We start from the raw sequence: 11189 nt of genomic DNA, 5'->3' as shown, positions 1-11189 counted from the left end.
TGGGGCCAGATGTGCCCACTGTCCTTTTAAAAGGACGAGACTTAATTCGTGTTAAGTAACAGCTGCGCAAGAAAGTACATTTTGGCACTCAGTACACCCACATAATTAACATATCACAACTATTCCAAAACAGTATGAAAAAAGGTAATTCCTGGAAGATATGGATGGGTTGATTCATACAGCAACGAACCACGATTAATCCACTTTAATTATGAATAGTGTATACTATTTTGTAGCAGACTCTGTCACTTATTACCAATCAATTATCATTTAAATTTGCGTATCTCCTTATTATATGGAAAATTTCTCCTAAAACGTTCTCTGGATTTAATGTTTAACATTAATTTGAACTTTCAGAAAACTTTTATGCCCACAAAATTTATAGGTTTTGCTTTGGAGGAAAGGTTTCCCACTCGGCAAAATAAAAGTAAAATGCATATGCTTGTGTATTTATGCTGTTTTGGTTCTGAGTCTTGTGGCTACACCAACCACTACTCTTATACCTTCATCTCCTTCACACAAAATACATAACATTTGTTTGAGCGCCAGTTGCTTTTTAAATAAAAACAACAAAATTTGGTAGAGCATACCTCTTATATCAATTATCTCAAGGCGTGAGGTGATAAACTCACATATTTGGCAATATACAGGGATATGGATCAGGACAATATTAAATTACTGTTGCTTTTCCACAATTGAGGATTGTACATGGAGCTGGAATCACTTATTATAATTAAAATAAAACTGAGTTTATGACTATAATTTACGTCACAATGAACAATCATTGACGTCTTTTAATTTAACAAAAAAATATATAGTGAGATTTGCGGTACTAATAAAAGGAAAATTTAATCTAAACAAAAAAAGCTATTGGCATGAACTTGAAGTGAGATGTGATATCGCCGCTGATTACATTCTTCTTCATGTTATGAATGTATAACATGTCTGCTGCTTTAATTACCTGATGTCTGCATACACCGCTGTTGAACTTGAAATTCTTGGGAAAACCTATGAGCTGATGTCGGGAGCCGTCTGCTGTTATCTTCTTATATAACAAGGAGTTGGCCTACTTACCATATACGCGTGTAGGGAGCTCCAATGTAATTACGTCCACTCAATATATTATAAGAAATTGGAAAATATTATTGAAACATCTTGTGAAGTCCATCCTCACAAGAAGATGTTGTTTCTTTATCAGCATAGTACCCGTCTCTGCTCGGATACAACCACCACTTGCAGACCTCCTCGATTATTACTACTTCAAACACAACTCTTAGCTCTGACCATCATTCTAAGACCACTTCTTCCATTTGATATATCTGACTGATACATATGATCTGATACCTCTCACCACCGTCGCATCGACTTTTATAACCTCGCGACGACGACTCATCTCCCTACTCTCTGTTCATCCCTTCCACCTCAACATATAGTAGCTGGCGAATACTGACACTTGGTCGCAATCACGTGTCCACGCACTGATGTCATCAGTCATGTGTCGTATAAGCGTACCCAAGCGGATTACAGTGACTATGCGGCATGAGTCACCGGAAAACCTACTTGCACATAACATTCTCAGTTAAACATAACCTCGATTGCAAAATACTCTGCCAACACATCTGCCTAGAGTTACAAGCCACAGAATGACTATATCAAACCAACAAATCTCACTTACTAATATACAGCATAATTACAAACATATTCACTTAACCTATGATTAAATACAATAACATGCGTGATACCTAATTATTACAGTCTAAATGATGAGAAACAGAATATAAAATCTAATGAATCGGGTTAATAATAATAATAATAATAATAATAATAATAATAATAATAATAATAATAATAATAATAATAATAATAATAATAATAATAATAATAATAGGGAGCCTCCGTGGCTCAGACGGCAGCGCGTCGGCCTCTCACCGCTGGATGCCGTGGTTCAAATCCCGGTCACTCCATGTGAGATTTGTACTGGACAAAGCGGAGGCGGGACAGGTTTTTCTCCGGGTACTCCGGTTTTCCCTGTCATCTTTCATTCCAGCAACACTCTCCATTCTCATTTCATAGCATCTATCAGTCATTAATAAATCACTTTGGGAGTGGCGACCCCATCGTACTAATAGCCTATATCTGCTTCATTCATTCCATTCCTGACCCGGTCAATGACTGGAAAACAGGTTGTAGGTTTTCATTTTTTTCATTAATAATAATAATAATAATAATAATAATAATAATAATAATAATAATAATAATAATAATAATAATAATAATAAATACTGAATGGAATCTGTAACCCTGTTGTACGGTTACAGAACGCCTCCCTAATGAAATAATCGATTAAATGAATCGATTGATTCATGAAATATATACATAATCACCTGAAATCGAGTACACCATAGATACATGTATAAAAATGCCCTTTACAAATTGTGTACATAGTGTCATCCATCTGGATGTTCGTTGTTACACATATAAAACATTGATCAATTATCATTTTCACTTTGATTATACAGCATTATTCACATACAGATTACATTTCTTTCTCACTTCTGTCGTTTCAAACGTTCATTTAGTGTCCAAAAGTAATTCTCTAAGACATTTCATTATATACACTGTCTCCAAGCACTGGAGTTTATTGCACTGCCGTGCTTCACTTAATATCACAACGCACGCTAATTTCACTGAAGTCCTGTTCGCAATGCCAGCTTCATAAAACATGGTGAATTAACATAATAATGAAAATTAATCAACAAACTCACATGATATATTTCTTAAGATTTCTTATATTGTATGTGCCTACGATATTTCCTTCCTTGTCTTCTAATGAATAAGCACATTTCCCAATCCGTTTCACTACGGTGAAGTATCCCTGATATAACAAGAAAACTTAGACAATTGACCAGCTTCTGCTGATGACGGGAGTGGCACTCTGAGTAAAACCTTGTCACCAAGTTCAAATTCATCCAATTAAGTCCTACAAAAGTTGAGTTATCAAGAACCTTAAATTTGTGTCCGTAAAGATGTGTTCTACCAGGCCGGACACTAAAAACATCACAATGTGATATCAACAATTCACACAATTTATCATTCTGACTTTCCGCTAAATTACATTTCTCCACTGTCTCATACAATTCATCTCTAGAATCTCTCTGTATAGACACATGGCAGACATCAATATTTTTCCCAATATTAGGAATTTCACAAGACCCCTCCGTACTAGAACACACTTTATTCGCACTAATTTCTGACAAAACATCATATTGTAAACTGACTTCCCTGCTACTCTTTCCCCAAATAAGATTGCCATTACACAGATCAAAATTTAATTTAGCCTTGTGACACGTTAACCAGTCAGTACCTAAAATAACGGCATAAACTAAATTAGGCACAACTAAGCATGGTTGGAAAATACATTCTCCACTTATGATAATGGGGACAGCGATTTGTTTATTCACCCTTTGAGACTTGTTTCCAACAGCTGTTACGATGAACGTATTCATCACTGGAATTTCCGCTACATCATAATTCTTTCTCAGAACTTCCTCATACAGCTTGGAATTTACACATGACTTCTCACTACCAGAGTCCAACAAAATCTTAACTTTTCTGCCCCATATCAGCAGTTCAATCGTCGGTGTAACAGTAACACTACTTAAATTATCCTCATTACATAATATAAGATCACTTAACAAATCTTGCCTTATATCTAAATTTAAATTACACTTATAAAATTTATTGTCTACGATTAAGTCGTCACTTAAAACATTTGAATTATTGCTACTTAGGTCACAATCATGTTCACGTACAACTATAGGCTGGTCGACATTAACATACTTATCTACCTTATACGTGAACTCACCATTTACGGACTGTCTCAGTAACCTGTTTATACAGTCCGTTGCGCTTTTAAATTACTTGGTTCGGTTACGACTTGTTGGTTACACACCTCAGTCGGTCTCCCCTGTTGCCTATTACCTCTAGCTTCAATATTATTATTATTATGGCCGGTATTCTCCCGCCTCCCAGCTTCTGGTTGATTTCCATAATCACGCCTCCCAGTCCTGAAACGTTCCGAACTATTTTGATAATTTCTCTCCCTGTGGAAATTATTATTAGGTCTCTCCTGATATTCTCTTCTGTAGTTACGATTATTCATAGGCCTGTCTTGATTATTAGATTGGTTACCCCTTCCTTCAACATTCCTATTTAGTGTCCTACTATTATTCAAGCTACTACCTAAAACATCAAAACTTTCCAAAAAATCTCCATTTCCTTAATAGTCTCCACTTTTTGCATACAAACAGCTTCTCTTATTCTATCGGGATAGTGCTTAGCTATAAGTCTAACTATATCAGCCTCAGGTCCAATACATTCTAAATTTCTCCACACCGAAACATGAGCCAAGAAATATTCTGTCATTCTAACACCCTTGTTAGAATTATACCTGCTAAACATTACTCTCTCTCTCTCTCTCTCTCTCTCTCTCTCTCTCTCTCTCTCTCTACTCTGAACACCTTCACTCCAAAATTTAGCTATGAATTTTTCCTTAAATTCAGTTAGACTAGACATCGAGCTTCTATATACCTGAAACCAAGACTTAGTCTCTCCTACGAAAGCATTAGATAAGATCTCCATACAGTTTCCCAGCTAATAATATTGTATCTTAATTGAACAGCAAATTTCTTCTCTACTACTCTCATAAATTCCATCGGGTTAAATTCTTTCCCAGAAAACTTACGTATATCATGATCTCTAGTGATTAAACCATTATTTACAATTATCTCACGTACATTCTTACTATCACGCACTTCTTGCTGGAGTACTCTCTGGCAACTCAGAAATTTTTCTTCCACTGTTTCCTCAGACTTTTCTTGAATTTTTCTTAATTCTTCCAACTTTTTCTCCGATTCTCTCACCTTCTGTGATAATGATTTTTGTTCACTCTCTAGATCACCTACTTCTCCAAGTTTTCTTTCCACATGTTCTACCCTACTAATACATTTCCTAGTTTCTTGCCCCACTGTATTGGTTATCTTTTCAAACCTTTCTTCTACTAACTCATTGATTTCTCCTTTATTAGACCCGATCTTGGCGCCTAATTCATCAATCTGTTTGATGCATATCTCACTAATTTGCTCTATTTCCGTATGGAGATTGCTCCGACCCAATTCCATCACAGCTCTGATGTCACTACACTCCCTATTTACCTTACTTTCTAAATTATTAATTTGCTTACTTATTCCTAACACCTTATGATCTATCTTATTACTAACATCATCAGTCTTCTTATTAATACTATTTATGACATTACTCTGAGCTTCAATTTTCCCACTCATAATATTATTCTGAGATTCAATTTTCTCACTAATGACCGCTTCAATTTTTTCACTCATAATATTATTCTGAGATTCAATTTTACCACTAATAACCGTTTCAATTTTCTCACTCATAATATTATTCTGCTCAGTCATTTTGGACATCAGCAAATTAAATAAACCAAGGTCAATCACCCCTTTACTTTGATCTTGTGTGACAGCGTTTTCCTCAGTTTCTACTATTTTGTGACCTTCAGCAGGTCCCAACTTAGTCACCAACTTCCTATTTATGTTACCACCTTGGATTTCCTTGGACACAATAACCTCAGCCTCATCACCTGACTGCATATTGCTATCCTTGTCCATCTTCGGTTTCCTACTAATTTTTCGCGATCTCAAAGCTATTTCCCCTTGCACTTCCTTTGACATTACCCCTTAAATACAAACTTCAACAAAATGACCTTCCTAACATTACTCGGTGAATTTAACATGTGCGTATTTATTAAAAGAACTGATCCATGTACAGTATATTGCCATTCAGAATCACTTTTTCTGAACATTTCGAGTCCCACGTTGCTGGCGACACGTTGTGGCTACTCCAACCACTACTCTTATACCTTCATCTCCTTCACACAAAATACATAACATTTGTTTGAGCGCCAGTTGCTTTTTAAATAAAAACAACAAAATTTGGTAGAGCATACCTCTTATATCAATTATCTCAAGGCGTGAGGTGATAAACTCACATATTTGGCAATATACAGGGATATGGATCAGGACAATATTAAATTACTGTTGCATTTCCACGATTGTACATGGAGCTGGAATCACTTATTATAATTAAAATAAAACTGAGTTTATGACTATAATTTACGTCACAATGAACAATCATTGACGTCTTTTAATTTAACAAAAAATATATAGTGAGATTTGCGGTACTAATAAAAGGAAAATTTAATCTAAACAAAAAAAGCTATTGGCATGAACTTGAAGTGAGATGTGATATCGCCGCTGATTACATTCTTCTTCATGTTATGAATGCATAACATGTCTGCTGCTTTAATTACCTGATGTCTGCATACACCGCTGTTGAACTTGAAATTCTTGGGAAAACCTATGAGCTGATGTCGGGAGCCGTCTGCTGTTATCTTCTTATATAACAAGGAGTTGGCCTACTTACCATGTACGCGTGTAGGGAGCTCCAATGTAATTACGTCCACTCAATATATTATAAGAAATTGGAAAATATTATTGAAACATCTTGTGAAGTCCATCCTCACAAGAAGATGTTGTTTCTTTATCAGCATAGTACCCGTCTCTGCTCGGATACAACCACCACTTGTAGACCTCCTCGATTATTACTTCTTCAAACACAACTCTTAGCTCTGACCATCACTCTAGGACCACTTCTTCCATTTGATATATCTGACTGATACATATGATCTGATACCTCTCACCACCGTCGCATCGACTTTTATAATCTCGCGATGACGACTCATCTCCCTACTCTCTGTTCATCCCTTCCACCTCAACATACAGTAGCTGGCGAATACTGACATTTGGTCGCAATCACGTGTCCACGCACTGATGTCATCAGTCATGTGTCGTATAAGCGTACCCAAGCGGATTACAGTGACTATGCGGCATGAGTCACCGGAAAACCTACTTGCACATAACATTCTCAGTTAAACATAGCCTCGATTGCAAAATACTCTGCCAACACATCTGCCTAGAGTTACAAGCCACAGAATGACTATATCAAACCAACAAATCTCACTTACTAATATACAGCATAATTACAAACACATTCACTTAACCTATGATTAAATACAATAACATGCGTGATACCTAATTATTACAGTCTAAATGATGAGAAACAGAATATAAAATCTAATGAATCGGGTTAATAATAATATAATAATAATAATAATAATAATAATAATAGTAATAAATACTGAATGGAATCTGTAACCCTGTTGTGCGGTTACAGTCTCATTTTGGATCCTTCCATTTCGCTCTCCCCGACAAGTTTTGGGAATTTTCGGTTTTGTTAGGGATGTTGGTAGTATCGTGTTCTCTGGTACCAAGTTTTGAATTTCTAGGATGTTTGAAAATTCCTCATTAATTCATGTCTATTTTCATTTTTATGGCTCCATTATACAGAATATTGGTTCTTCCATTCAACTTTCATTTATTAGTATAGAAACTTCACATTGTAAGCAGAAGTCATTAGCTAATCAGCATGTACTAGAATTGATAGTGCATTTGTGATCATATAAGGATGTGTGATAAATATTATTTAATTTATAGAGAAAATTAAAAAAATTAGTAGAGAATTTTGTTGGTAGCGCATAGAGAACTGCTGGACTTGGAATGGGATGGGTAGGAATTTAGGACAGTCAGGAGAGGATAAGGTTGGAGCTGGGGAACATATCGTCTTTATATGCTACTAACAAATATGTCAGTACTAGCATATGAATAATTTACATCTTTCACCACAAAGACAGCATAATAATAATATGGTAGTTCAGTGATGATTTATGAGTCCTACAACGTGCCCACAAATCTAGGATAGTACTACTAGTTCTTTCTTCTTCTGGTGCTGTCTCTTCACAGAAGGTTGACGACGAAAGTTGGTGACCATCATGTAGTAAGTTTTCCTATTTTGTGTTTCCCGTATCAGAGTTGTCATATCATGGATGTCGAACCAATGTCGGATGCTCCATGTCCAAGATAATTCTTTCGACTGTGTTCACGTCTCTCTTGCCTTCAATTATCTTCTTCTTCTTCTTCGTCTTCTTCCATTTTTCCCACATCTTTGTGGTCGCGGGTGCGAACTGTGTCGCACATATATTTGGCGCTGTTTTACAGCAGGATGCCCTTCCCGACGCCAACCCTATATGGAGGGATGTGATCACTGTTGAGCGTTTTTGTGGTGGTTGGTAGTGTAGAATGTTGTTTGAATATGAAGAGGAATTGTTGGGACAAACAAAAGCACCCAGTCTCCGAGCCAGAATAATTAATTAGACACAATTAAAATCCCCGAGCCGACCGGAAATCAAGACCGAGACCCTCTGAACCGAAGGCCTCAACACTGACCATTCAGCTATTGAGTCGGATCTTGCTTTCAATGATAATTGGTTCGTTATAAATATACACAGATCGTCTGGGAGATAAGTACAAATGACCTTACAGACGGTGGGGATAAATGTCCACAGTTCGTAAAATAGGATTAAAAATTAGCGAATGGATGTTCGCGGGAGGAGCTTGAAGTAGAGTGCGATGTTTGTGCGGTGGCTATTGTAGTAGCTTCGTTTGACATTCGGCTTGTACCACACATCGTACCATGCTTCAGGCAGTATGCATGCATAATGTGGAAGAAGCAAATCTAATTACAGTACATCACCGCACTGCAGTAGTACACATCACTTCACTGCGGCTTCAGAACGTATTCTGCATGCTTAATGTGTAAGAAACAATCCTACGTACATCACTGCACTGCAGCTTCAGGTAGTGTGCATGTGTAAGTTATATGTAAACGTTCTACTTAGCAGAAGTGAAGGTTTTCACACTGGAAAATATTATAAATTGTGTGAGCAATGCCCTAAGTCGTTCAATCATTAAAGTCTATCTGATCTACAAAAAGGAACTAGGACGGCTATATTAACATTATGTCAAATTTTGGAAAGAAAGGTTAGAAGTCAACAGGAAAACTTACGTAACACTTATTGATTTGGAAAAAAAGCCTTCGATAATGTTGAGTGGAAATTGCATTTGCAAGTAATGGTGAATATGGGACTTAAGTGGAAAGGCACACGCATCATAATAAATCTATATAAAGCTCAAACCAAGGAATTTGATATTAATGGAACTACAAGAGAAGCAAAAATTAGAAGAGGGGTACGACAAGGCTGCCACTGTCATCATATCTCTTTAACCTGTTCATAGAAAATGCAGTTAGAGAAATGAAAGGGCATACTAAAGGGATGAATAATAAAGGTACTCAAGTGCACATTATTCGCTTCGCAGATGATATTGCTACCTTAGCTAATTCTGAAAAGGATATGAGTAAACTGCTAGGAACATTTAAAAAATCTTTAGAAAAATTTAAACTAATGATTAATATAAAGAAAACAAAATTCATGATATCAGACAAAAAAGCCTACAGCTAGAAACATTTAAAATAAAAAACACACCGATAGATCAAGTCACAGAATTCTCCTATTTGGGTACTGTAATTACCTCTGATAACAGGTCCCTTTCGGATATCAGGAAAAGAATAGTGGTAGCAAAATAAGCCTTCCGAAAAAAAAGGAAAACTTATTGCTAAACAACCATCTCAGTGTGGTGACAAGAAAAATAATTTCTCAAGACCTTTGTTTGGAGTGTGCTACTGTATAGATGCGAAACCTACACATTAGGGAAACAGGAGGAAACAAACTTTAGGCTGCAGAAATGTGGTTTTGGAAAAGAATTACAAAAACAATTTGGAAGGATAAAAACCGAATGACCTTATGTTTATTAAATACGATAAAAAAGAGGAAAAAGTTCCTTGGACATGTACTGAGAGGTGATTCTTCTCCAAACAATCATCGAAGGTGAAGTACTGGAAAAGAGACCCAGGGAACGACCAAGGATGTCATACACCTAGAACTCCGCCGGTGAAATGGCATTTGGCTCAATAGCAATATGAAGAGGCTATCAAAAGTTCGTTGGATGTGGCTACAGCGATAAGGCATTGCCTTCAGTAGATGATGATCTACAAACATAAAATTTACAACATTTACAATTTATTTTTGAAACAGGACATTCTTTTGACGTCATATGTATTCAGGGCCCTACCAATAACCAAGCAGGAAAGTATTTGTACTGATCTCCCAAACATCCTGTTTATTCCGAATACACGAAGTTTAGGCAAAATCTCAACTCATTGACAAATGATCTGACTCCTTCCTCTCCCGAAATACGTTACTGTATATTTGCATGATTATTTAAATACGTAAACCAGCTCCGTAGTGAAGAGATTACACATCTACCAGTTACCCGGAGGTTCTACCTTCAATATCTGACTTAGTCAAGGCCTTAAATTACGTCTTTGAGACGGATTGGGTTTCATTCTGTCTCATGAGACAAATTAAAGTCAGCCGTCGCAGTGGAGTAAGCCAAACAATACGGCGGAAGAATTCATCACACTACCAACGTCGCACTCCAATTATGTAGATCATCTGGCCGGCCAACAGTTGTCGTGCTAGGGTTCAGTTATATAATTATACATATGTGACCCGTTGCGCGGGAAGGGACTCAAAGTCGCCAATGGAAATTTTACAGCCGAGTTGAACGAAATACCTGTGTTGTGACAATCGTATTATTGGTTCTTACTGTACCTAATGCCTTTGCTGGCAGGACGTTGTGTTTACGGTGCACTATGTCTTCTGGTATGGGCTAGAGCAATATTGTTACTTTCATTGATCTGTCTCAGCTTTATCCTTGGCTTTGACAAGATGAAAGTGACTGAGGTATGAGTGATGCTAGTAATGCCATTCCTTATGCAGCCAGTCCCTGCTATGAATGGTGTGAAAATGTTGCTCATAGGGTCAGTTGGTGCATGCATTTCAGTGGGCTTGGCAGACTGATATGTAATAGCAACGGCTGGCTCGGTGAGGAAAGCAACGGGAAACTACCTCACTCCTCGTTTCCCTAGTATGCCTCTTCAGTGATGCCTAGGCCATTTATGACAGCTGATGGCGGAGCTGTTGAGGATCCAACCAGCCTTCGGGCTGAGGACTAAACATACACACTGTACCTATGGGTCACCTTAACAAAGTTCGGCTCCATGGCTAAATGGTTAGCGTGCTGGCCTTTGGTCAC

This window comes from Anabrus simplex, chromosome 3 (genome assembly GCF_040414725.1).
Source record: "Anabrus simplex isolate iqAnaSimp1 chromosome 3, ASM4041472v1, whole genome shotgun sequence".
NCBI lineage: Eukaryota > Metazoa > Arthropoda > Insecta > Orthoptera > Tettigoniidae > Anabrus > Anabrus simplex.
The sequence above is the reverse complement of the archived record's forward strand: the minus strand, read 5'-3'. Positions refer to the sequence as shown.